Consider the following 27,273-nt stretch of genomic DNA (forward strand, 5'->3'; position numbering starts at 1 on the left):
TGATTGTAAATGTTTCTGATATATTAGCCAAAAAATGTTGTATTGAAAGATTTAAAACCAAGAGATAAATATCAAGGCACATGTTAATGAGGGGGATACCTTGTACCGCTTACTGTACATCAATTTCCACCAAATATTAAGTTGGCTTTCTTATATCTCCAGAGGATTACATGAAATGTCACCCCTTATATTGACATTCGTATTAAAAAGCTACTCCCAGGGGCACCTGCGTGGCTCAGTGGGTCAAAGCCTCTGCCTTCATCTCAGGTCATGATCTCTGGATCTTGGGATCAAGCCCCGCGTTGGGCTCCCTGCTCAGAGGGGACCCTGCTTCCTCCCTCTCTCTCTGCCTGTCTCTCTGCCTACTTGTGATCTCTATCAAATAAATAAATAAAATCTTTAAAAAAAAAAAAAAAGCTACTCCCAAAAATGAAGGGGTGGGGAATCAGAGGTGAGGGAAATGAACCCTAAGAGACTATGGATTCTGGGAAACAAACTGAGGATTTCAGAGAGGAAGGGGTTGGGGGGATGAGTGAGCCCAGTGATGGATATTAAGGAGCGCACGTGTTGCACAGAGCACTGGGTATTATACACACACACACACAAAAAAAATGAATCATGGAACACTACATCAAAACTAATGGTATGGTAATTAACATAACATTAAAAAAAAAAAAAAGCTACTCCCAGAATACATTACCTTAAAAGATATCCAATACCGCAATTTTGCTTCAGAAACAAAGATGACCCTGCCCCTTTCAGCTTCCTATAGACAGAAATGCTTTCCTATCTGAGCAGAAAGGAAGAAAGAATAAATTATGTGAATTCTTTATATGGGTATATTCTCTGCTCTGGAGATCAAATCACTAAATGAGCTTTTCGGTGTGAATGTAGTCTTGATATAATTGAGTTCCTGGGTGCAGCGCCACCTCCTTTGAAGCAGGACTCAGAAAATCATTGCATCCCTCACAGCTTATCCAATGGCATAAAACATCTCAAGCCCAATTCTTCCCACTCTCCCTTTACCCACATACTTTGCTATGTAACTGCAGTGTTCTCTCACCAGGGGCAAGGAGACCTGCTTCACCCTTTGATATGTGCCTCTACCATATGAGGTCAATGCTTTGGTCAATGGCATGTTAGACAACTTTAGCAAGTAGAGGCTTGAAATGGGCTTATGCACTGGGGCTCAGTCTCTAGACCCTCAGTCATTGCCATGAGAATGTCTGGGCGGTCTGCTGGAAGATGAAATAGACCTAGGCTGTCACCTAACTGGACTTCCCGATGGTCACTCAACTACCAGACATGTAAGCAAATCCAGTCAAAGACATGAAAATCTTTCTAAGTGAATCCACCCTAAATTCCAACCCTCCAAGTCATGCACTCAATATATAGTTATTGACTTAAGACATTAAGTTTGGAGATGGCGTTTCGTAGCTTTTGTAAGGCAGGAGGAAATGGACTCAGAGGGGAAGTGTCTTTTACGTCAGATTTCATGAAGGAAACTTAGAATAAGGTTATACAGCACATTAGACAGCAAAAATTTCTCTTCACTGAGTCCATTTCTGACTTCATTTTTTAAAGATTCTGCCATGCATCCATTCCTGACTTACTGAAACTCGTCTTCCCCAGCTGCCACTATATCCTACGCAGAACATATGTTTCATCTCTAATTCTCCAATCTTTCTTGTTCACATTCAACACGTTGCTTAATGAACAAAGGATCCTCCTAAGAAGACAACAAAGGATTTTAAATTTAAAAACAATTTTCCCAGCTTAAAAGTTTTTTCTATCTAACAATAAAAAAAACTATATATGAAATATTGGAGGGGGAACCTGGGTGGCTCAGTCATTAAGCATCTGCCTTCGGCTCAGGTTATGATGCCAGGGTCCTGGTATCAAGCCCCACATAGGGCCCTGCATTGGGTCCCACACTGGGCTCCCTGCTCAGCGGGAAGCATGCTTCTCTCTCTCCTACTCCCTCTACTTATGTTCCCTCTCTCGTTGTGTCTCTCTCTGTCAAATAAGTAAAATCTTAAAAAAAAAAGAAAGAAATATTGGATTTTCAAAATATTTTAAATTTACTTGTGATTAATATAGACAGTGAAGAAAGTTACAGACAAGAAGATACATAAAGCATGGGCCTAAGAACTCACTGGGGAATCAGAATTCCTCCAAAGCAAATTTCATCTTTACAAGGCAGTCACTCAAATGGATTACAAACAAGATTCTCTATTTTTAAAAACAGATTATAGAGAATATCTCGAATATTCGATCCTTAAAAATCTATTAGAAGAAAGAAACCAAGAATCATCACCAATGATGTCAGCCTCATCCATGATCTGGGTACTAAGAAGGATTGTGCGGTTTGTTTTATGCTCTTTCAGGAAGGTCTGAACTTGATGCCTTGAAAAAGGATCCAATGCAGCAGTCAGTTCATCCAGTAGCAAAACCTACAGAGCAGGAAGAGTGTGAAAGCATCTTCCACTTCCAAGTAAGGATCTTTAGAAAGTTGCATGGAAGCCCATATGATTTCTAGATTCAAATACAACCCTCCAGTGGATTCCTCAGAGGCTTTCATGGTCCTGTGTTACAAATATTCCCTTATAATTTAGTAATTAGAGTTTGGACTTTAATAATAGCTTGATAGCTTTCAATACAAATTAATCTTAGGGCACCTCAGTAGCTCATCCAGTTAAGCGTCTGCCTTTAGATCAGGTCATGATCTCAAGGTCCTGGGATCAAGCCCTGCGTTGTCTGCCTGCTCAACAGGTAGTCTGCTTATCCCTCTCCCGTTACCTCCTTACCTGCCCCTCCCTACTCATGCTCTCACACTCACTCCCTTTCAAGTAAGTAAAATCTTTTAAAATCTTTTTTTAAAAAAGTTAATCTCAAAAAATATTTTTTTCTCTTACCTGAGGATCTCCTAAATTGGCATTTCCAAATGTTAGTTTTCTCTTCTGTCCACCACTTAATTTTTTAGCAATAATATCTTAAATGTTTTGTATGTCCAATTCCATTATAACTCTTTTTATCTATTAAAAAAACTCTACATAATACAAAATATTTTGCTTTAATTAGTTCTTCTAATAATTAGATTCTAAGAACTTCATCTATTAAGCTTTGTTTATGAAAAAATGAAGTAATAGTTTAACAGAAACATGGTCAAGAGCAAAGTATATTATTTTCAAAGGCATGAGTTCTAATATCTTCACCTACCTCTTGTTCTACTTCCTCTGACTGAATCCCTTTTATTCTAGCAAATAGCCGGAGGTTTTCTCTCACAGTAAGAAAGTCAAATTGAATATTGAATTATGGACAAAATCCAAAGTTCTTTCTCATTTCTTCCGCATTAGTATTTCAGAGAGTTGAGTATTACAAATAATGGTTGATCCTGTAAATAGAAATTTTAAAGTATTCAACACCAGGATAGTAACTCTAGAAAGAGTGGTAAGAATAGGGTATTAACTGAAGAAACATCACATTTCATAATTGCATAATTAATACATTGAGAAATTCAGATTATTCTTAACATAAATATCAGGTTCCACAGCAATGCAAAGTGGACATGGAATGACAATAGCAGAGGGAGATACAAGCATTCTCATGAATTTATATAAATATGAAATAAGTAGTTCCTATTCTAAATTTGCTTTAGAGAAGTGTTTTTGTTTTACACAATCTGACTGAGGAACCTGCTTTACCAACCAACTCGCTTCTTTTCTTCTTTTTTTTTTAATGTTACATTAGTCACCATAAAATACATCATTAGTTTTTGATGTAGTTTCCATGATTCATTGTTTGTGTGTAACACCCAGTGCTTCATGCAGTGCGTGCCTTCCTTAATACCCATCACTGGGCTCACCCATCCTCCCACTCTACTCCCCTCTAAAACCCTCAGTTTGATTCCCAGAGTCCATAGTCTCTCATGGTTCATCTCCTCCTCTGATTCCCACTCCCTTTATCTTTCCCTTTCTTCTCCTAATGTTCTCCTTGCTACTCCTTATGTTCCACATATAAATGAAACCATATGGTAATTGCCTTTCTCTGTTTCACTTATTTCACTTAGTATAATCCCCCCAGTTCCAACCATGTTGATGCAAATGGTGGATATTCACCCTTTCTGAAGGCTGAGTAATATTCCATTGTATATATGGACCACATCTTCTTTATCCATTCATCTGTTGAAGGGCATCTCAGCTCCTTTCACAGTTTTGCTATTGTGGACATTGCTGCTCTGAACATTGGGGTGCATATGGCCCTTCTTTTCACTACATCTGTATCCTTGGAGTAAATACCCAGTAGTGCAATTGCTGGGTCATAGGGTAGCTCTATTGTTAACTTTTTGAGGAACCGTCACACTTTTTTCCAAAGTGGCGGCACCACCTTGCATTCCCACCAACTGTGTAAGAGGGTTCCCCTTTCTCCACAACCTCTCCAACATTTGCTGTTCCTTGTCAATTTTTGCCATTCTAACTGGGGTATAGTAGTATCTCAATGTGATTTTGATTTGAATTTCCCTGATGGTGAATGATGTTGAACATTATTTCATATGTCTGTTAGCCATTTGTATGTCTTCTTGCTTCTAAAATTATTTTCTTACCTTCTGTAGAACCAGACAACCCACTCAGAATGTTTAGCAGTATCGATTTACCAGCTCTGCTGTGTCCCAGTATTACAGTGATCTGTCCTTCATATATGTCAAGATATAAGCCTGTTTAAGAATGAAATGTGAAAATTAGACTTTAGATTATATTCAGGTGGGATGGACCTTACAAAAGTTTGTAAGAGTCAAAGGTATCCCAGTGCTTCATTTATTGGTATTCTTATATGTTCCCTCTAAAATTATATATTTGTGTCTATTTATGAAGATGACACTTTAATTTCTCTGGGGAAATTGGATCAAGACTGAGACTATAAATTTTCACCTTCTTCCCTACACAAATCCTATGAATATCAAAGAATATATTAATTGGATGTTAAAGAACAGAGCAAAGACTACAAGGAATAAAGCAGAGTGAGCAGAGTATTTGCTTTCTGAGCGAAGAAAAGCATTTTGCCTGAACAAACAGTCTCCCAGAAGCTCCCAGAACTGAGACAGAAGGGCCAGGGATGGAGGCAAAGGGGTTTGTATCCTATATTTGGAGGGAGAGCGCACGGGTTAAGGAGAGGTTAGTGAAATTTCCCCTGGCACTGGTCATTGCTCTGTTTTGTATCACAAAAGTGTGAGCATGGTCTCCAGAGGGTTCTGGGGGACCCAGAACAGGTCACAGGCATTTTTCTATATGCGTGCTCAGGACTTGATCATTTATTTTTCTTGAATATTTGAAACATTATCTAACTCCATGGAGAAACAATAGAGTTCCATTAACAACCTAGAAATTTTAAGAGATTCTCTGAAGATAGACAACATGTGGAATTATATTGTTGGAGAATCAAAAACAAGACCACAGCCCAAAAGAGGTGATGAGAAGTCCTGTGAAAGTAGAACAATTCCAGTAATATCACAAACTCAGTCTGACAAATCTACGTCAAAGATTATAAACCAGCATGAGCACTACAACCTTCTTTTTAAAAATGTTGATAATTGGGACGCCTGGGTGGCTCAGTTGGTTAAGCAGCTGCCTTCGGCTCAGGTCATGATCCCAGCGTCCTGGGATCGAGTCCCGCATCGGGCTCCTTGCTCCGCAGGGAGCCTGCTTCTCCCTCTGACTCTGCCTTCCACTCTGTCTGCCTGTGCTCACTCTCGCTCGCTCTCTCTCTGACAAATAAATAAATAAAATCTTAAAAAAAAATGTTGATAATTATATTATCGATGACTCTCCCTCAGAGTAGAAATATGGGTTTTTAAAAATTTTTCTTTTTATCTAGACTCATTCTCTAATTTGCCACTCTGTCTGTAACATCAGAAAACAACCACAACAAAAATTTTTTTTAATTAAAAACAGCATCAAGGGGCGCCTGGGTGGCTCAGTGGGTTAAGCCGCCGCCTTCAGCTCAGGTCGTGATCTCGGGGTCCTGGGATCGAGTCCCGCATCGGGCTCTCTGCTCGGCAGGGAGCCTGCTTCCCTCTCTCTCTCTCTCTGCCTGCCTCTCCATCTACTTGTGATTTCTCTCTGTAAAATAAACAAATAAATAAATAAATAAATAAATAAATAAATAACAGCATCAAAGCAATGAAGTCTTCTCTTTACCTTGCAATACTTACACTTTTTCAGGATTTCCATCATACTTTTTTGTAACATTTCTGATTCTGAAAGACGATTAAGCAACTTTGAAGTAAGTACATTTTCTAGTAACACAGATTATGTTAACCATCAATATGACACCAATACGACAGTTTGTGATTAATGTTGAACCACACCGGGTAGGGTGTCACCCTCATAATGGGATCCAAGGAGGGCAGAGGTAAAATCTCACACCACTCCCAAAGAGACTTGCACAGACCAGCGCATACCCTTATCAAACCCGGCGTTTCGTACATGCCAGCAATTCTTCTCAGTTGGCAAATGAAGAGAGAGCTACCATTGAAAGAAAGGAAGGAAAGAACAGGAAAGAGAGCGAAGGAGAGAGAGAGAGAGGCTTTCCCTCAGGTCTGCGCCCCCTCTCTAGCTCTTATTTAATTGTTCTTCTCCTCCACGGGCAACTTTATCAAAATATAGTCTCTCTACTCTCTGTTCCCAATTTTTTTAAGATTTTATTTATTTGTTTGAGAGAGAGTCCATGAGAAGGGGGAGGGGCAGAGGGAGAAGCAGACTCCCTACTGAGCAGAGAAGAAGCCCAAAGACACCGGGATCAATCCCAGGACCCTGGGATCATGACCTGAGCCAAAGGCAGCCACTCAACCAAATGAGCCATCCAGGTAGCTTTATGTTTCCATTTCTTTATCTCACATTTATTTCCAACCTAAGGCAACATAGCTTCTGACCCTATAACTCCACTGAAGTTATCCTCAGTGAAGACACCAAAGACACTCTACAGAATCCATCGGACACTGACCCTTGCCGGTCATTGTTTAATAGACGCTGTATTAAACAATTGCTAGCTCCTTCCTTCTTGTTAGGCTATATTTCCTTAGCTTCTACCCTCTTTCTTTCTCTTATTATTCTGCTCAGCATACTTTATGGATTCCTTAAACTGGATTCCAAATTTAACCAACTATTTTTCTTATTCTCAAATCTTTTTTTTTTTTTTTTGTAGCAAATCTTTATTGTAAGAGTGCCATCACATAAATGAATTGCAATATAACTTGCACAGAACATTTCCTAGGGTTTATTCTGGGGCGGTATTTTACATATGGAAGCAGGAGGTCTCTGCCTGGGTTGGAAGCCCCTTGCCACAGAGCATCAGGAAAGAAAACCAATTCTTTGTATTTTGCACAAACGTATTAAAATTTATATTTGCTCTGAAATAAAAAGAGATATATTCACCCCATTTTTTAAGAGAAAAAATTTATTTAATAGCAACACTTATGGTAAAAAGACACATTTTTTTTCAGTGTTCCAAGATGCATTGTTTATGCACTACACCACTGCTCCATGCAATACACACCCTCCTTAATACCCACCACCAGGCTCACCCCACCTCCTATCCTCCTCCCCTTCAAAACCCTCAGTTTGTTTCTCAGTCTTCACAGTCAAATCTTTGCCATATGATATTGCCCACTCTCACTGCTTCAACTCTAACTTAGATTCTAATGATTCCCAAATGTGTGTCTTTAGGTTTTTCTTCAAAGTCTCAAATGTACATATTCAGCTTTTTTGCTCTGCATCTGTGAGTAGATACCACACAGGTCATATTATTTCCCCCTCTAAACCAGTCCTACTTCTGTTCTCTATCTCAGTTGGTATTTTCAACATCTGCCCAGGAATGCCAACTAAATGCCTAAGAAACATTCTTGATCCTTTTCTCTCTCTCTCACCTCAACCTGTGGTCCACAAAATTACTATACTTTAACCTTATGGATTTGTGAATTTAACTTTATGAAATCTCTTTGAATTTATCCCTTTATCACTTGTCTATGACCTTCTAGTCCAGATTCTTATCATTTCTCACCTCAGCCTCTGAATCGGATGGTGTTTTCCCTTTCCATCAACCTAGCCCCTTGTCTCCTGCAATGCAGAGGACATACCAGGAATAAACTTCCCAGAAATCGTTCTCTGTATTGAACGTGGAGAGAACTTGGGCAAGATTTGGAAAGCAGAAGTGAAAAAAGGTCATTTTTCTCTGAAGGTCATGGGGGCAGACACATGCGCAGACTGTAGGTTTGTAGCAGTTTTTCAGATTTCTTGACAAGTCCTGCTTTGCTGCTGGAGATTAAGAAACCTGGTGGGAACTTTCCCAGGGGATCCCAGCAAACTTAGTGAGACCTACCTACTCCTGTGCGTCTGGATAGATTTTCTGGCTACAACTTTCTTGACCTTCCCTCTTGTATTCTTAGTACTTTTATAAATTACTAATTTCCATACCAAATCCCTTTACTTGTACAATATTTCCAGCAACTCACTTGTCCTGACCAAACCCAGACTGACACAACCTTTGGAATGTTGCCGTTTCTCCAGTTGTATCTCCTTCAAATCCTTTCCAGAAAGCTATCCAAATGATCTGCCAAAGAACTTGCTGTCTACTTGGCCTCCCTAAAATCACTTGGTGATTGGTGATTCCCCCCCACACTATACAGGACAGCCTGTCCTTCTTGGCAAACAAAACCCACATGATCTGATTTGGCCCATATCTCTTAATATTTACCTCTCCCCCCCTTCTAAGCCTTGTGCTTTGAGCTCAGAAATGTCAGCTTCTTGTCATTCTTCAGACATACACAGATTGTTTCTTGCTGTGCTATGCTGGCCACACTGCATTGTCTGTTTGGAGGAACCTTCACATGCCCATCACAATTTACGTGACTTTTTCCTTCCATAAGACTCACCTCAAGAGTCACCTGCTTCTGACCTTTCCTACCACTCTTAGGCTAGGCTGAATGATCCTTCCCTAGGTTTGGTTATTCTCTGCATCATCTCTACCACTCTTTTCACTAATAATCTATTAAAGTGCCTGTTGCCCCCCCACCTCGGCTCTGCCTGTCCTGAGGTTAAAGACTGTCATTCATCTTTGAATCCTAGTTCTGGCAGAGAGAGCCTAATGAATGATGAATAAATGAAGTAACTAATTTGCCAGCAGAAGCAGTCTGGTCCAGAATGGTCCAAGGATCTGGTTTGAGACATATTGGGGTAGCAAGCATAAAGAGGGACTGTCAAGGTAGAGGATAGAATATGCGGGTTTAGATAGGCTAGAGCTGTTCTGTGTCCCTGGGGATACACGCATTTCATGTTAAAGCATCAACAGCAAGTTGGATCTAAGACCACTGAATAGGACGGCTGGTGGCATTCACTTAGGAAAACTGAATGACCACACAACCATACTTGTCTTCATTGCCCAGTGGATGAACGTGAGTGAGGGTTAATGTACAGGCATTTATGGAACCATGTTGCTGAAGGGTGAAGATCTGGACTGACTAATGTGATTTAGTCCTGATTTAGCTTGTTAATTTAACTAAATTTTCTGATGTCAACGTAGTTACTGTACGTTAATGGTAAGGAACATGGTAAACTGAAATAACTAAGTTGGTTTTTTTTTTTTTTTTTTTTTAGATCTTATTTATTTGACAGAGAGATCAGAAGTAGGCAGAGTAGCAGGCGGGTTGAGGGGGAGCAGGCTCCCTGCTGAGCAGGGAGCCCAATGTGGGGCTTGATCCCAGGTTCCTGAGATCATGACCTGAGCCAAAGGCAGAGGCTTAACCCGCTGAGCCACCCAGGTGTCCCCTAAGTTTTCACATAGGAGTTAGGGTTTGAAAAACTACCAGAAATGGTAGAATTTGAGAAGTTCCAACTCCAGGGAATAGAGGGTTTCCGCTTATCTTTCTGTGTCAGGTTATAGTTTTTTTTCCTTCCTCTTTTGTCTCTCTGCTCATTTCCCCTTCTCCCAGATACATTTGCCCATCACATTTGACCTGTTTCAAAATAAGTGAACCGATTTAAGAATATCTGATGGAACTTACCTGGGTTCTTCCTCATAGCAAAGAGTTGCTGAGTGCCTATTATGGGCTAGGCACTATTCTACAAGCTTTACTCAAGGTAGCTGATTTACTCATCTTAACGAATGTATTTCCAATATCATGCTCATTTTTAAGACACAGAAACTGAGACATAGGCAAGTAACTTCGCTGGGATTATACAGTCAACAAGCAGTAAAGCCAGGATTCAAACCAGGTGGTTTAAATCCACAGAGGACATTGTAATCACTACGTTCCATTTTGTTCTCAGAATATACTTCACATAAATGGAATGTCATTTAGGAGTACTTCTCAATAATCTCCTTCAATAAAATAAGCAAACAAGACGCATGCCCTAAATTATGATGATATTAAGAATTAGGCAGTCATTTTCTATACATCTTCCCGCTTTCCCATAAAACCTTTATCAATGCTTTTCTTTACATTATTTCTTACTTATACCCTTTCAATCAACCACACCCCTACAGATAAAGATTTTTAGAAAAGAAAAAAAAACGATAACTAACATTTATCCAGTTCCTGTTACCTAACAGGCATATTTAATTATCTCACTGATTCTTTAAATTCCTCAAGAAGAAGTCACTGTGCTGTTGAATTATATTACACGTTTCTTAGAAATGAAGAAAATGATGTTTAGAGATCTCACATGGTTCAGCAAAATGTTACCAAGCTACTAAATAATAGAGAAATCTTTTGACTTCAAAACTTCAATCCATATACTCCCTAAAGGCAGATAATCAAAGAAACGTGTGTCTGTTTTGTATACTACACATGCTTATACCTACATATCATAAAATGTGTGTTTGTATGTATTAGAAGAGAATGCAGAGAGATTATACATGGTCAGGATAGAAAGTAAAAGATGAAGGACAAGAAAATGAATAGGGCTACTAAATTTTGCTGCTGACAATATCAAAAACACTTACTTTTAAAATGATGAACAAAGGGCACCTGGGTGGCTCAGTGAGTTAAGCCTTCAGCTTGGGTCATGATCTCGGGGTCCTGGGATCAAGTCCCACATCGGGCTCTCTGCTCAGCAGGAAGCCTGCTTCCTCCTCTCTCTCTGTCTGCCTCTCTGCCTACTTGTGATCTCTGTCAAATAAATGAATAAAATCTTAAAAAAAAAAAAAGATGAATGAAAGTTTAGAATGGTGGCAGAAACACCTGAAAGAAAGGAACTTTCAAAAAACACATCATCTATAACATTTGACCTGTGGCTGGCTCTGTTGTCCCTTAGATTATTGGACTTTTACCTATAAGTATGCACCATTTGTTAGTTGCCTTATAGCTTCTTTTCCATGGAACTCTGGAGGCCCTGGTTCAAAAGAGTCATCAGAGGAATGCTCAGGATTTATTTCTTCCTCAGAGACTTCATAATGAGTGTTTTGACATTGGGACCACAATGAAGACTTGAGGAAAAACAAGGGCTATCTACATCTGATCAACCAAGACACAGTTAGCTATTGAATCAATCATCTACATTGGTAAAGAATGATATCTGTCCTAGTGTAGCTTGATACCAATTTTTTCTACACAATAATGATTTATTTTTTCCAGTTTTATTCATAAATAATTGACAACTATAACTGTATACATGGAAGACATGATGGTTTGATTTACATATATTGCAAAATGGTTACTATGATTGGTTCAGCTAACATCCATCATCTCAATAGAAACAATAAAACGAAAAGAATAGAAAGAAAAAAATGTACTCCTTGTGATAAAAACTCTTGGGATTTATGTTCTCAACCACTTTCCCATGTATCACACAGTGGTACTGACTATAGACCTCATGGTGAACATGATATCCTTAGTACTTTTTTACATTATAACTGGAAATCCTTCTTCCAATTCCCCCTTCCTCCAGCTGTAAGTCTGATCTCTTTTTCTAAAAGCTTGTAGCTGTTTTTTTTCTGATTTTTTTTTTTTTTTTTTTTTAGATTCTACATATAAGTGAGGTCATACGGTATTTGTCTTTCTTGGTTGGTATCAATTTTGAATTTAAGTTATTTAGTTGGGGAATTACATTTATCACATTAAAAGTCAAGTATTATAAGGATTTTAAAGTTAAGACTGTTTTGGTCTTTGGTGAATTTTCAGCTCTGGTTCATTAAAAAAAAAAAAAAGCTTATCAAAGAAGATGAAGTAGTAGCTGTTGGAAATCATACCAAACATTCTCAGGGTTTCCAGGCACTTGGGTGGTTAAAAAAGAGAAGTTATACAAGCTGATTTCTGCCACAGTATATGAAGAAATATTATTTTGATAATATAGGAAAATGAACATTGAAAATAATGAGTGTATCAGTCACTATAAATCCAAAGTCAAATTTTTCAAAATCTTAAGGATAAAAAAAAAGCAGACAAAATAGTTATTAAGAACAGAAAGGCAGGCAAAAGACTGGATAAGTGCTGGCATATAGAAAAAGGGGAGAAAAGAAGAAAATTAAGGCTCAGAAGTGAAAGGATGGGACATATTAAAAACCCATTAGGAAAATGAAATAAATACAAATCAAATTGTTTCTGCCATGTCTTCATTTGTTTTATTTTATATAGTTTTTTCAACCAGATGGATTAATCTTTAAAGTTTGGAATGGCCTCATGAAATTATATAGGGATTTTCATCAAGGTAGTTGGCATCACTCCAAGGCCAAATGGGCTGATTAAATATATTAAATATTAAATATATTAAATATAACTGATTAAAAATTATCTAACATTTAAATGGACTTATAGTTTAATGGTAAGAAAGGAGAATACAGCAATAATTAATAGGAAGTTCAGCTGTGGGATCTAAAGAACCAAAGTAAATAAAATGAGATGGCATTTTAGTAATGTCTCCACAAAAATGTGAATTTATTAGTGATCAGAGGAGGAAACTTAATAGATTTTTCAGAGAGTATAGGGTAATTTAAACAACTCAGAATCTTCATATGTGATGTCACATGACAAGCCATTGCTGTAGGCTAATAAAAGGGGATAAACTTGGTCCAAGCACCACAGCAAAAGGAGAGCTGAAGAGGAAGAGATACGACAGGTCACTTCTAGAAGTACGAAAACAGAAAGTGTTGGTGCCATAAAGAAAAACAGATGGAAAAGGTGTAGCTAGAAAATGAGCGTCTTTGAAAAGAGAAATGAAAAAGACCATGTATTATGGTCCTAAAGAGATAATGTGGGAAAGCAGAAATGCTCAGAATGAAAATATGTAGAAACATCAACAGCTGAATGAGCCAGAAAAGGGAATCATACCGTGAAAAAGCAAAGGAAATTTCTTAAGAGAAAGGGTAATTAACACTGAGAAATAAATTCATTTTATTCCTAGAATTCATAGAATTTTTTAAAATATGTCAAAAATTGAATGAATTTTGGACATTCCTGTTTTGCTGCTACTGACCTAGTTAAGTGACATTTTCTCTACCCCCAGTCGCCAAGATCAGAAACAAAAACCATCCTCATCCCCTCTCCTTCTCTCTACCTCCATCTAATATATAACTAACCACCAGGTCACATTGTTTCTAGCTCCTAAGTACCTCCCGAGTCTGTCCTCCCCTCTGTAGTACACTGGTCCTCACTCTGGTCCCCTCCCCTCTCTAACACAGATTATGATGTCAACCTGCGTGGAGCCCATCCTCTAAACAGCTCTCAGAGTGATCTTCCTAACATAAATCTCACCAATGAAAAGTCCTGTATAGATTACATCCATCTGTCTCTCTTTCCTGCGCCCATGGTTCTAAGGTTCTTCAATTTCTTGGATGAATAATACTTTTTTTAAATAAATATACTGTGTTCTTTAAGGACAATTAAAAAAAAAAAAAAACCTCCCATCTTGCTATGATCACTACTGCGAAAGAGAGAAAATATTTTCCTAACGAACGTATAGATATGTAAAGGCTATAATCTCACAATATGAAAGACAATTTCCAATGAAAGAATTAAGGTATTTAAGCTTCACATTGTTTTTCTCATTTCAACAAAAACCAGAGAAACCCTTGTCAGAGATCACCACCAATACTGGAACTGACTAGGGGAGAGAATCCCAAATTCTTCCCGTGATCCATCAGTGGAGTCAGCGAGTGCAGGCACCTGCAGAGGGACTTACCTGGAGGTGAACCTCAGCCCCCTGGGATCTTTACATGCTATATTTCCCTGTACATAGCTGTGCATGATGTGTATTTGGAAAAAAATTTCCCCTTTTAATTTCTTGTTAGCGGCTTATTAATTCCTACATTAGAACCACATCTGACACCCAAACTAGGCACTAGCTCTACCTAATACCTTTTCATTTCCCCTACACTACAGCTGTTTCCCATTACTCGGCACACATGCTATTCCTTTTGACCATAAAATTTTTCGTGCATTCTTGTCCACCAGGTTAACTATTTTTATACTTTAAATGCAGCTGAAATTCTTTCCTTCCACCAACCCAAGGACTTGCACTATCATAGAACCTTGTGGTATCTTCTCCTATCACACTTCCTACACTACATTTAATTACTGATTTCTGAAGTGTCTCCAATGCTAATCCTGAAAGCCTTGAAGACACAGACCATTGACCCGCATAAATTTAATCAGCAAAGTAATGTATTAGATACATAGATGAAATCTGATATCTAATTGGTATCAATTTTATGGGAAATTTTGATCCAGAAAAAGAATGATAAATATAAACACATTTAAATATAACCTACTCTTGGGGGGCCTGGGTGGCTCAGTGGGTTAAAGCCTCTGCCTTCGGCTCAGGTCATGATCCCAGGGTCCTGGGATTGGGCCCTGCATGAAGGTCTCTGCTCAGCAGGGAGCCTGCTTCCTCCTCTCTCTCTGCCTACTTGTGATCTTTGTCAAATAAATAAAATCTTTTTAAAAAATAAATAAATATAAGCTACTCTAAAAATGTGGATTTGAAAGATGTTTATAAAAATTTGGGTTAAAGAGTACATATTGTACCCAAGTAAGGGGAAGTGAGACTTAATCAAACTTGTGGGAAAAAGAAAAAAAAAAAAAAAAAAAAAAACAAGGAGGAAGAGAAGGAGGAGGGAGAGGAAAAAGAGAAGGGGGAGGAGAAGAAGAAGGAAAAGAAGAAATAGATTTTTTTATTTGAAGCTGAGGGAAAAGAAGAGGACATTCTTGTATTCCTTCATCAAATATTTGAGAGCTTCTTTGCGCCGGGTGGTGTCTAGACTGAAAACACATTATATATCCGGAAGAAAGTTCAAATAAGAAAACAAATATATGCATTTATGTAATTCATCAGGAATTTGTTGAGCACCTACTATGTGACAAAGATTGCTCTGGATGCTTGGAGATATCAGTGTAATAAAACACAAGCATCTCTTCCTCAGGGGGACTTACATTCTAGAGACAAAAGACAAGACATAAATAATAAATATAATGAATATCGAATTCAGTGGAGGAAAAAAAAACCCAAAAGGGGAGTACTAAGTCAGTTTCAAAGTTTTCACCCAAATTCTGCTAACTGTTCTTAGGCTAGTCATATAACCTCTCAGACCACTGCTTTGGCATCTCTAAAATGTGAGGTTTGTACAAAATGCTGAACTAAATACTCATTGGTAAAATTTTCTGATCATATGACTACAGAGAAACAGGAAAAAAATTGAATTCCACTTTCCCAGAAATAAATATTATTTACTGTGCCTTCCCGTAGTCGAGGGTGGGAGTTAGGGTAGTATTTGAAAAGTAAGCTAATTATGAATGAATAGAGAACTTAGAAGAAAAAGTGGCTATTTAATCTATTAAAGTACAAATTAAATTTTAGATGGAAATATTGGGGAAAAAATGTTAATGCAGAAAAAACCAAAACTTCAGAAGAGGGCAAATAGGCAATATAGCACAGAGTTATGACAGGGGAAGATTAATTTTGGAACATTAACTATGCCTTTCTCTACTCCCAAGAAGGAATTTCAGTTTTATCTACTAGATTCTGGGGCCTGATGGGCTAAAACCAAACTGACTTGATTTATATACAAAGGGTTATAAACAATGGGCAAAAGAGAAAATAAGAAATTCCAAAAGGAAAAAGATGATGAAAAAGTAGAGAAGACCCTAGCCCCAGTTTAGCTGGGGACACTTTAAAGGGTTCAGCAAAAGGGAACTTTTAAGACTTTTGCTATGTATGTGAACAAGAGAGTGAGCGCATACATCAGGACATCAGATCTGGGATTTTACTTTCCATTTTGCAGGTTTGAGATGAAAGTAAAATTTTCCAATCAGTTGGACACTAGAGTGCTGATTCTTGTCTATGACCCGTGCCAAGGCACACACGTTAACTTGGATTCAGAGGTTACATGTATTATATGCTACTTTTTGTTGAAAGAAAAAATTTCATTTAATTTTAAGAAGTTGTTTATTCATGAGAATAATTTTGCAAAGTAATGTTGAAGGCAATTTGCTAAGTGCATAAGAAATGCAATATTTCAGAATGATAGACTATGAAGTTTTAAAATGAAATCATATTAATGGAACGAGTAAGAGGCATAGGGGATAAAATTCTAAAATAACAGTGTAATGGAGATGAAGAACATGAAACAAATAAAGATCTTTAAAAAACTATACATGCTTTAAAAATAGAATACTTGAATTAGAAAACGTTTAAGGAAAGACACCAAAATAATAGGGTTTGAAAAGGACAGACCTATTCAGATTCTGATGCATGAGAAAGAATTATGTATGAGTACAATTTGTGGATTTTATGTGAGCAGAAAGGAATATAAGTGTATTAGTTCCTGGGACGACATATGCATTCTATATAGGAATTTAACAGTAAAACCACTTTTAACTGATTTTATGTAATTTAATGAGTTTATTTTACTAATTTTTATGACACTCTCTAAAACACTCTTGTTAGGCTGATCATCCCATAAAAAGAAAGAGAAGAGGTCATCCATTAACTTTATACTGGTCCCTTCTTCATATTCTTGAGATGCAGAAGAACAAGTTTCCTAGAGCATTGAAATAAAACCTACTCTGCAAAAGAGAGAAAATATTTTCACAACAAGCTGTTTAATGAGCTATTTTGATGTTCATAAGTTCAATTCAAATACTAAAAAGCATCATCGTGTTCAACAGTTGTTAGTTGTTTCCTTCTCTCTCCCCACCTGCAACCAACACACACACACACACACACACACCCACACCAGACCTTTATAAAAGATAAAAACCAAAAGAACTACACGTTATTTTTGTCTAAATTGTTTTTACCAAATAATTCTGGTTAGACCATTAAATAATGAGATGAAAATGCAGAGGTTTTATTAATCTTGAAAACTTTTCCTTTCCTCTGCCACCAGAAATGCTTCTTCAAGGACAAGTAAACAAATAGCAAGCTATGACCTCATAAGAAGCAGAAGGTCTTTAAATTCAACTGCAGCCACACTATGACTTACCAGGCAAAACTCGCTCAAAATATAACGTTAATATCAAATAGGGAAGAGGATCAACTACCAGAATGAAGAAAGTAATCATCGTTATGTATGACTCTCCAGATGGATCGGGGAAAAATAACGCCAATCAAGGAATAATCCATGGGTAAAATCTGAGATTAAAAAGAATAAAATAACAGAAGATGAACCTATAAGGCTAAAGGGTTTTTTTTATTAAATGGTGCTGCTAGACAAATATAGCTCATATTTTAATAGCTTCTTCTTCAAACATTCACAGGGAAGTTGTTAGTAGTAGTGCTGCTTTTCACAAATAAAAATATTGTCGCCGCAAAAATGGGAAATGCTATCTGAGAAAGTAAAAGAATTGAAGAATATAAATTTAAGTGACTAATTGATTTACCACATACGTTTTAAAGAAGGGGATTTAGAGAAGTGGTCAAGGAGCCAAAAATAACACTGTAGGAAGAGAAACTCAGAGCGGGCAGTGAAACTAGGAGGATGTGTAAAGGAAATACAAAAATGTTAAGGGTAAGATATGGCAGAAACACTCAACTATTAAATAAGTATTGAAGACTTGAAGAGATTCATTTTAAAGATAAGAAAGACAAGAGTTCACATTCCTATAGCATATGCAGGAACTGCACTGGCATTACGGTTACAGAATAACACGGTCAGCCCTCCCATTGACTCCCACTGAGGAGATTCCTACTGACATCCCCTTTCTGCAGAAGAAGAAAGGAAGGCTACAGAAATCAAGTGACTTGCCCAAGGCTACCCGGCTGTTACGTGGGCAGAGCGGAGACGGATTCGTGCGTTGTAATTTATTCACTATTACTCGTACCTCCACATTTTACTGCTTCTTTAAATAGGGACATAAATCAGACAAACTGAGGGGTTAGATAATGGACAATTATTTTTCTTCTTTAAATTGTCTAGGCTTTTACAAATGATTTATCTTCTTTGCTTATTACTTTGATGAGAATGCAACCGAACTTCTTAAAATACAAGGTGACTGATCACTAAGTTTCATGTAGTTACCAAACTCTAACTAACTAAATATGAAATGGAAATATAATAACCTCACCTTTAAACTCCCTTATACTAAATTGAAATATCTTCAATAACTTTGAAAATCTACTAAATAAAATCATAAAATCACTGTGTGGAACGCCGGGTGGCTCAGTGGGTTAAGCCTCTGTCTTTGGCTCAGGTCATGATCTCGGGGTCCTGGGATGGAGCCCCACATCGGGCTCTCTACTCAGTAGGGAGTCGGCTTCCCTCTCTCTCTGCCTGCCTCTCTGCCTATCTGTGACCTCTGTCTGTCAAATAAATAATAAAATAAAATCTTTTAAAAATGAGAGGCTATGGACTCTGAAAAACAATCTGAGGGGTTTGAAGTGGCGGGGGGGTGGGAGGTTGGAGTGCCAGTTGGTGGGTATTATAGAGGGCACTGATTGCATAGAGCACTGGGTGTGGTGAAAAAATAATGAATACTGTTATGCTGAAAATAAGTAAAAAATAAATTAAAAAAAAATAAATAAAATCACTGTGCTCTTTACCTGGGTCACTCCAGCAATGAAGACAAAGGGGCTAAAAGACCTAATGTCCATCCCAAAGATGAAGGAAGTTGTCTATACAATACAGTGACTCCCAGACGTCCCCAAAATATAGTGAAGAGAAACCCAACCAAACTGGTAAGGATAGGTTTCTTTATCAGCACACTCAGGAGGAAAGCTGATGCTATCTGAAGGAAGAAAGAAGAGTTCCAATTGGTATATCTGTTCCTTTGAGAAGCATTTTTAGCAATATTAATCAATTCCTCACACTGTCAAAAACTTTCTCAAAACATATAAAAAACTAGATACCAAATTAATGCCTATGCCATTGCAATATCCTGAAGAAACATCATCTACTCATAGATCTGAGATGTAAAACAAATTAAGAGATATCTTTGTCTAACGCACTAAAGATGGGCCATATGGGACAAAGAGTGTGAATATCATCAAGAAGCCAACAATTACTACAATTTGGATAGATGTTATGATCAGAACCATAACAATGGACAGGATAAATACAAAACCAGCAGGCATTAATCCCCAGGAGAGCCAATGGTAGAAACAAGGTGTTACTTCAGAACGTCACACACAGGTAAATGTCTGGAGAGGCCATATGCAAAAACCGTTAGGAGTACAAGTTCTGAAACAAACAGACCAGAGTCAAATTTACTATAAGACTGTGGCTTTGCACTTTCTAGCCATGCAGTCATAGATAGGACTTTTCCATTCTCACCCTCGTCTGTGAATTGGAATTAATTGACGGTTGTTTTGTTTTAAGATACTGTGTATGAACTCTTTAGCTGAGCTGCTCTTAGAATTACTTTACAATTGTTGAATGAATTTAAAAATTCATATAACTACACATAATCTGATTCTTTCAGTCAAGTGACTAACTAAATAGGAAATGGAAATATAATAACCTCACCTTTAAACTCCCTTATACTAAATTGAAATATCTCTGATTAAAACCCTAATTCAAAAACATGTATGTGCCGCCCATGCTTATTGCAGCATTATTTACAATAACCAAGACATGGAAGCAACTTATGTCTCTATCAGTGTGAAAGGAAAATAAAAGTGATATAGATATATATATACAATAAAATATTACTCAGCCACAGAAAAAAGAAGGAAATCTTGTTATTTGCAATAAAAAGGATTGAGGCCATTATGGGAAGTTAAAACTGACAAAGATTAACACCATATAATCTCACTTATATAGAGAATCTAAAACAAACAAACAAACTCATGGATACGGAGAACAGATTGGTGGTAGCCACAGGTGGGGGTAGGGAGCAGGCAAAATGGGTGAAGGTGATTAAAAAGCACACAAACAAGTTATAAAATAAATCATGAGAATGAAATACTCATCACAGTGAATGTAGTTATAATACTGTATCATCTTTTTGAAAGTTGCTAAGAGAGTAGATCTTAAAAGTTCTCATCACAAGAAAAAAAGTGGTAAACCTGTGTGGATTTTTGGTGGTGATCATGTTACAATATATACAAATATTGAATCATTATGTTTTTTACCTGAAACTAATATAATATTATATATCCATTATATTCCAATTTTAAAAAGATTGTAGTTCTCCTCATGCTCTCATTATTCAATTTGAAATTCAAAAAATCTTCTACAAAACTAAATACCTAACAATCTTATTCAGTTAAGTTTTTAAAGATCGGGTAAGTCCTTCATATATAAAAACATCTGCTCCTAATAATAATGGTTTTTCAGAAGAGCTGGTCACAGATTGGACTAAAGAGAGCATGAAATATGAAGATCGGTTAAAGGAGAAGAAAAGAAGAAAAATGGACAATGCTATTCATTGAATTACACAATACTGTGTTCAATGAATTAATAAGAATATTAGACAAATATAAACTCCAATATATGTATGAAAGCATAAACCAAGTCAAATACAATTATTTTTTATGCTTTTGCCACTTATCCGTTGGGAATATAAAATGGTATGTCTACTCTGGAAAACAGTTAAGCCGTTTCTTATTAAACTAAACTGCCGTACAACCCAGAAATTATACCATTGGGTATTTTACCTCAGAGAATTGAAAAATTACGCTCATAAAAATACCTGGACATCAATGTTCACAGCAGCTTTATTTGTATTTTATATATTTGTATATTTGCATATTTATATATTTGTATTTATATTGTATTTTATTTGTAATTCTCCCAAACTGGGAACAACCCCTACCCCTTTGAAAGACTGAACAACTAACCAAACAGAGATATTGCTACCATGGATAGTTTCAGCAATAAAAAGGAGCAAACTATTGATAAATACAACTTGTAAGAAGGGCCAGGAAATTATAATTAGTGGGAAAAAAAACCCCAAAGGTTATGAACTATGTGATTGCATTCATAGAGCATTCTTAAAGTGTCAAAATTATAGAAATGGTGAAGAGCTTGGTGTTTGGCAGGGGTTAGGGATAGGGGATAAGGAAGAGAGTTGACTGTGGCTATAATGACGGAACAATGGAACTGTTCTGTATCTTAACTGTATCAATGTCCACAACGAGACTGTGATATCATGACAGTTTACATGACGTTATGATTGGGGGAAACCAGGTAAAAAGTACATGCAATCTATTTCTTAAAACTGAGTATGTATCTACCTCAAATAAAAATGTTTGATTTAAAAAAATTATAGTTACTTGCAGGACTAAGACTAAATGATGTTTTAAAAAGGAGAAAGAAATGGTTTGTACCACATCAGTATAGACTCACTAAACTATAAACAGTTGAGGGGATTGGGAGAGCATGTGGGAAAAAAGCACGTTAACTGCTTTCAGTTACATTGAAGTGATACTAATAATTGAATACTAATGTATTGTAAGACATATTATATGTATAATTGTACTATATTTGAATTGTAAGTATCAGTGTGAATTCATAAGGCATTTATCTTTAATATGTATATGTTATGCTATGTACAAAATGTAGAAAATACATCATGATTTTATCTCTGCTATTGAAAAAGCCTAGAAACAAGGGTGCCTGGATGGCTCAGTGGGTTGGGCCTCTACCTTCGGTTCAGGTCATGATCCCAGTGTCCTGGAATCCAGCCCCACATTGGGCTCTCTGTTCAGCGGGGACCCTGCTTCCTCCTCTCTCTCTGCCTGCCTCTCTGTCTACTTGTGATCCCTGTCTGTCAAATAAATAAAGAAAATCTTAAAAAAAAAAATAACCTAGAAACAATGACCAATCCAATAGCAAAAGATATTTCTAGTATGCAGTGCTCCTGAAATACTTTTTCTAACTAAAAGACATTTTGCCACACAAAATAGCAAGGTACCTATTTCTTTCTTTCTTTCTTTCTTTCTTTCTTTCTTTCTTTCTTTCTTTCTTTCTTTCTTTCTTTCTTTCTCTTTCTTTCTTTCTTTTTTTTTTTTCCCAAAAACCCACTTAGAATCTTGTCAAAAAGAATCAGAAACCAACCTTCAGTTCCCTTTGACCAAAGATGGGACAATTTGAATTTCAATGGGAATAATTATTACAATGGCTTGAAACCTATTAGACATGTTTAGATCCATGAGTTTATAATGGTATTTTTAAAAATCAGTCATCTTTGAAGAATGTCAGGCAAACAGCCAATTATCTAATAAAGGAAAAAGTTAATCAAAAACATTCTGTTTTCAATCATTTGTTTTACCTTTGTTTTCCTGTTGCACCCTTAAAAAAATTTGCTTCAATATGAGCTAACTATCATTCATGGATATTTAAACCAAATTCTCTTAACTGTTAATATAATTATGGCTCATAGAACTGAAATTGCTAGACTTTCATAGAACAGAAATGTACAGTTAGAAAGGGATTACTGTAAATAATTCTCATGATCTAGTCATGAGGTTTTGTGTAAGAAATTACTCTTGAGATCCTTTGAAAATTCATTCTTTTTATATTATTGAAAACTGAAAATTCTTTCTTGTTGAGCCTTTTTTGGGTTAAGTAGATCGTAGCAAAATTTGTGAGCAATCAGGAAGAAAGTGGAAGAGGGTAAAATATACAATAACTGTGAGGACTTTTTGAGAAATATATCAGTTTTACCCCAATAACTGGGATGCTTTTTTTTTTCTTTTAAGATTTTATTTGTTTATTTTGAGAGAGAGAAAGAGAGAGCATGAGATGGCAGAGGGTAAGAGGGAGAAGCAGACTCCCTGCTCAGAAGGAAGCCCAAGGTGAGACTCCACCCCAAGACTCCAGGATCAAGACCTGAGCCAAAGGCTGTCACTTAACCAACTGAACCACCCAGGAACCCCCCAGTAACAGGAATGCTTGACTGCATCTGGTAATGGTATTTTCTTCAAAGTTAAATGGTCAAATCCATACTTTTTTATACATGTTATTTCATTTTAAAAATCTCTTTTCCAGGGCACCTGAGTGGCTCAGTCATTAAGGGTCTATCTTTGGCTCAGGTCATGATCTCCAGATCCTGGGATTGAGGTCACGTTGGGCTCCAAGCTCATCAGGGAGCCCACTTTCCCCTCTCCCTCTGCCTCTCCCCCTACTTATGCTCTATCTCTCTCTCTCAAATGAATAAAATCTTTAAAATAAATAGGGGCACCTGGGGGGCTCAGTTGTTCAGCATCTGCCTTCAGCTCAGGTCATGATCCCAGGGTCCTGGGATCGAGCCCCGCATTGGGATCCCTGCTCCTCGGGGAGGCTGCTTCTTCCTCTCCCACTCCCCCTGCTTGTGTTCCCTCTCTTGCTGTGTCTCTCTGTCATATAAACAAATAAAATCTTTATTTAAAAAAATTAAAGATCTCTTCCTTGTGTTTGAAGACAACAGCATATTTACACAAACACTCTCTCCAGTAGCATGTAATATTAACTAATTTTTAAAAATCTCTAGCCAATGTAAACCATGCCAACTTGGACAGTTCTCTATCAGGAAAACTTTTGAGCTGCGTTTCTCTTCAATTTGAGGCACTTAGCAAATTGGATCTAAATGTACTGAAGACAATATGGAATGCATTTCTGTTGGCATATTTCACAAACCACTTTCTCTATCAAGGGAAAAAATCACCTTGTCACTAATTTCATTTTATTCATCTTTTTGAGTTATGTAGCACAGTGGTTAAAAAAAAGGGGTTTCTTGGGGTTCCTGGGTGGCTCAGTCTTCAAGCAGCTGCCTTTGTCTGGGGTCATGATCCTAAGGTCCTGGAATCAGGCTCCCTGCTTGGTGGGGAGTCTGCTTCTCCCTCTCCCACTTCCCCTGCTTGTGTTCCCTCTCTCACTGTGTCTCTCTCTGTCAAATAAATAAAATTAAACAAAAACAAAAAAAAAAAAAAAGAAGGAAGGAAGGTTTCTTAGTCAAAAATCTTGACTTTTCCGTGCCTTGGTTTTCTTGTGAACTAATAGCACTAAAAACTGTGAGTGGTCCTTGGAATACAGTAGGTTCAAAGTTCAATGTTTGCTACTCTTACTTCATTATTGTATACTATCCCAAAGTCTATGGGGAAAGGGACAATAGACAAATGAAGAGAGACAGAGAGAGAGAGAGACTCATTTGACTCTGTGCCTTCTGCCTTACAGGAGCAGCACTGTGCTAAGTGGTTTAGAGATACTTTCTCATCTAAACCTTAGTCTGACCCGAAGAACATCTTTATTGACCAACTGCATGAACTAGCTTTGATAACCTCATGGTAAATCAGTTTAATGTTCAAACTTTCCAACCCCTTCTTCCCTGCTTCACTTCCATGAAGGGACAGTTACCCATATCACTGATCCTGGGCTTGGGTCTTTGACTTGCTTTGGCTTTATGGTGGGCAGAACATACTTTTTCGCCCCTTGACTTTGGATTTGTCCACATGACTTGCTGTAACCAGTGGGATTTTATCAAATAGGACTTGAGGAGGAGCTTGAAATATGTGGGGCACTGAGACTTGCTCTCTTGCATTTCTGTGACTGAAGGAGAAGAGTTATGTCCAGCTGTGCTGCTGAACCACGGAGGAGGAGAGCCACATGGGGCAGACTCGATGCCACCTGTAACTTGGATCCAAGCCCAGCCAAGCCCAGACTGGATCTGCCAGACTCCGGTCATGCCACAGACAAATGAGAAGAAATAAATCAGTGTTGTTTGACATTAACGAGTTTTAGGATGGTGTTTTATGCAGCATCTTTTTAGCAATAGCTAAGAGATACAAGCACCATATTTCTATTCTTCAACTCAGGGAAGCATAAGCATAATTTTTATTTCAGTCTTGATGACTTCTGGTATTAGTAATGTTGACATTATTTATTAGAGTCATTTTATTTTTTTTTTTTTAATTTCATTTATTTATTTGACAGAGAGATCACAAGTAGGCAGAGAGGCAGGCAAAGCCAGGCTCCCCACTGAGCATAGAGCCCAATGCGGGGCTTGATCCCCAGACCCTGAGATCATGACCTGAGCAGAAGGCAGAGGCTCAACCCACTGAGCCACCCAGGGGCCCCAAGAGTCATTTTAAAAATTATTAGAGGTCTATCATGCCCAGTATACTGGGATGGGTGGTGGAAAGAGAGAGCCAATCCGTAGGAACATTCCTCACTCTTCCTGGAGCTTTACATTTCATGGTGGGGCAGAGAAGGAAGGCGAGGCATCAAACAGCCCATTGCACAATCAATAGTTTGATTATAATTGAGCAACAACACTAAAGGAGAAGTAGTGGGTGTTCTGAGAACAAAAACAGGGAAGGCTTCCCTGAATAAATGACATTTATTTATACAGTGATCTTACCTAAACAAAGCTTGGACAGGGAGGGAAGTCGAGGATAGAGAAGAAAAATTTGAGCAGAGGAAACAGCATTTGCAAAAGAAGGAAGGGGTACAGTGCATTGGAGACACAGGGAAGAGGTCCTTAAAGCAAAACTAACAGTGGGGGAGGGAGGGAGAAAGATGAGACTAGAGAAATAAACTACTCCCACAGTTCAGGCAAAGGGTGGTAATGGCTTGGACTAGTGCTGGTGGCAGAGTTGAGAAGTACATGGATTTCAATTTAGAATTAGCAGGGCTGATAAAAGATCAGAGGTAATGGGTAAGGCAGAGGAAATTTTCTCTGATAATTCCCTAGTTTCTAATGGGTCACCTAGGTGGGTAGTCTTGCATTCACTAAGATGGGAAAATTTTTAAAAGATTCAGCCACGTGAAGAGAAAAATACCCACATTTGGTTTTGAACATATTCGTTTAAATCGTTTAGGAAGCATCAAAGTAGAGATATTCGGCAAACAGTCAGATACATGGAACTAGAGCACAAGTTAGGTAACTATGGTCCATGGACCAACTCTGGTCTACCACCTGCTTTGTAAATAAAGTTTTTATTGGTATGGAGCCATACTCATTTCTTTATGTACTGTTTATGATTTCTTTCATGTTACAACAGTTGAGCTGAATAGGTATTATAGAAAAACTTTGGCCCCCGGAGCCTACAAAATTTATTACTAGTCCACTTACAGAACCAGTTTGCTGGTCTACACGTTGAAGTAGGGTTCTCAGAGTTATCAGCATGTAAATTACAATTAAAGTTATGGAACTAAATAACCTTTTTTGGAGAACGTTGATAGGATGGGGAAAGATGTCTAGGTTAGAACCTTGTTGAACTATAGATTTAAAAAAGCACGAGTCTGGGGCGCCTGGGTGGCTCAGTGGGTTAAATCCCTTGCCTTCGGCTCAGGTCATGGTCTCAGGGTCCTGGGATTGAGCCCCATATTGGGCTCTCTGCTCAGCAGGGAGCCTGCTTCCCCTCTCTCTTTCTGCCTGCCTCTCTGCCTACTTGTGATCTCTGTCAACTAAATAAATAAAATCTTCAAAAAAAAAAAAAAGGCATAAGTCTGAAGCTGGATAAGGTGGCAAGAAGGCTGAGAAGGAAAGGCATGAAAAGTGCATGAAAATCAGGGGAAGGCTATGTTCCTCAGTTAAAAGATCAAGTGAAATAGGGAATGAAAAATGTCCATTTTTAATTAACAGTTGTTACTGACCTCAGAAAAACCCATCCAGGTGGTGTGATTGGGGACAGAAATCGTTCTGAGTTGAGGGGAGCCTCGGTGAAGGCAACACATTCAAAAAATTTAGCTGTTAAGAGGAGGGAGCTAACGTACTTGCCTGAGGAAAAAATAAGGAAAGGTCCTGATAATATGTGAAGAAATCAATACTTTCCAATCCCAAAGAGAAGAATCTAGTTGAGAGGGGGAAGTTGAAGAAGGAGGAGACAGAAGGGAGGGTCCATGGTGCAGCCTTCCTGATGATGATGA

The 27,273-nt window shown here is 37.8% G+C and overlaps 1 pseudogene across 1 annotated transcript in view; it reads right to left on the minus strand.

Annotated features, from left to right (window-relative positions):
• The window catches only part of LOC309851458 (ATP-binding cassette sub-family A member 10-like), a 65,637-nt pseudogene that overhangs the window by 24,672 nt on the left and 13,692 nt on the right, over positions 1–27,273 (minus strand). The window contains exons 3-8 of the transcript in view: positions 4,604–4,714; positions 3,220–3,394; positions 2,916–3,035; positions 2,254–2,453; positions 1,650–1,729; positions 701–790 (exon numbers count right to left, since the gene is read on the minus strand). The product of the transcript in view is annotated as an ATP-binding cassette sub-family A member 10-like (transcript). The remainder of the gene's footprint in view (positions 1–700; positions 791–1,649; positions 1,730–2,253; positions 2,454–2,915; positions 3,036–3,219; positions 3,395–4,603; positions 4,715–27,273) is intronic.

Source organism: Mustela nivalis (genome assembly GCF_964662115.1).
Source record: "Mustela nivalis genome assembly, chromosome: 17".
In the NCBI taxonomy this organism is placed as follows: Eukaryota; Metazoa; Chordata; class Mammalia; order Carnivora; family Mustelidae; genus Mustela; species Mustela nivalis.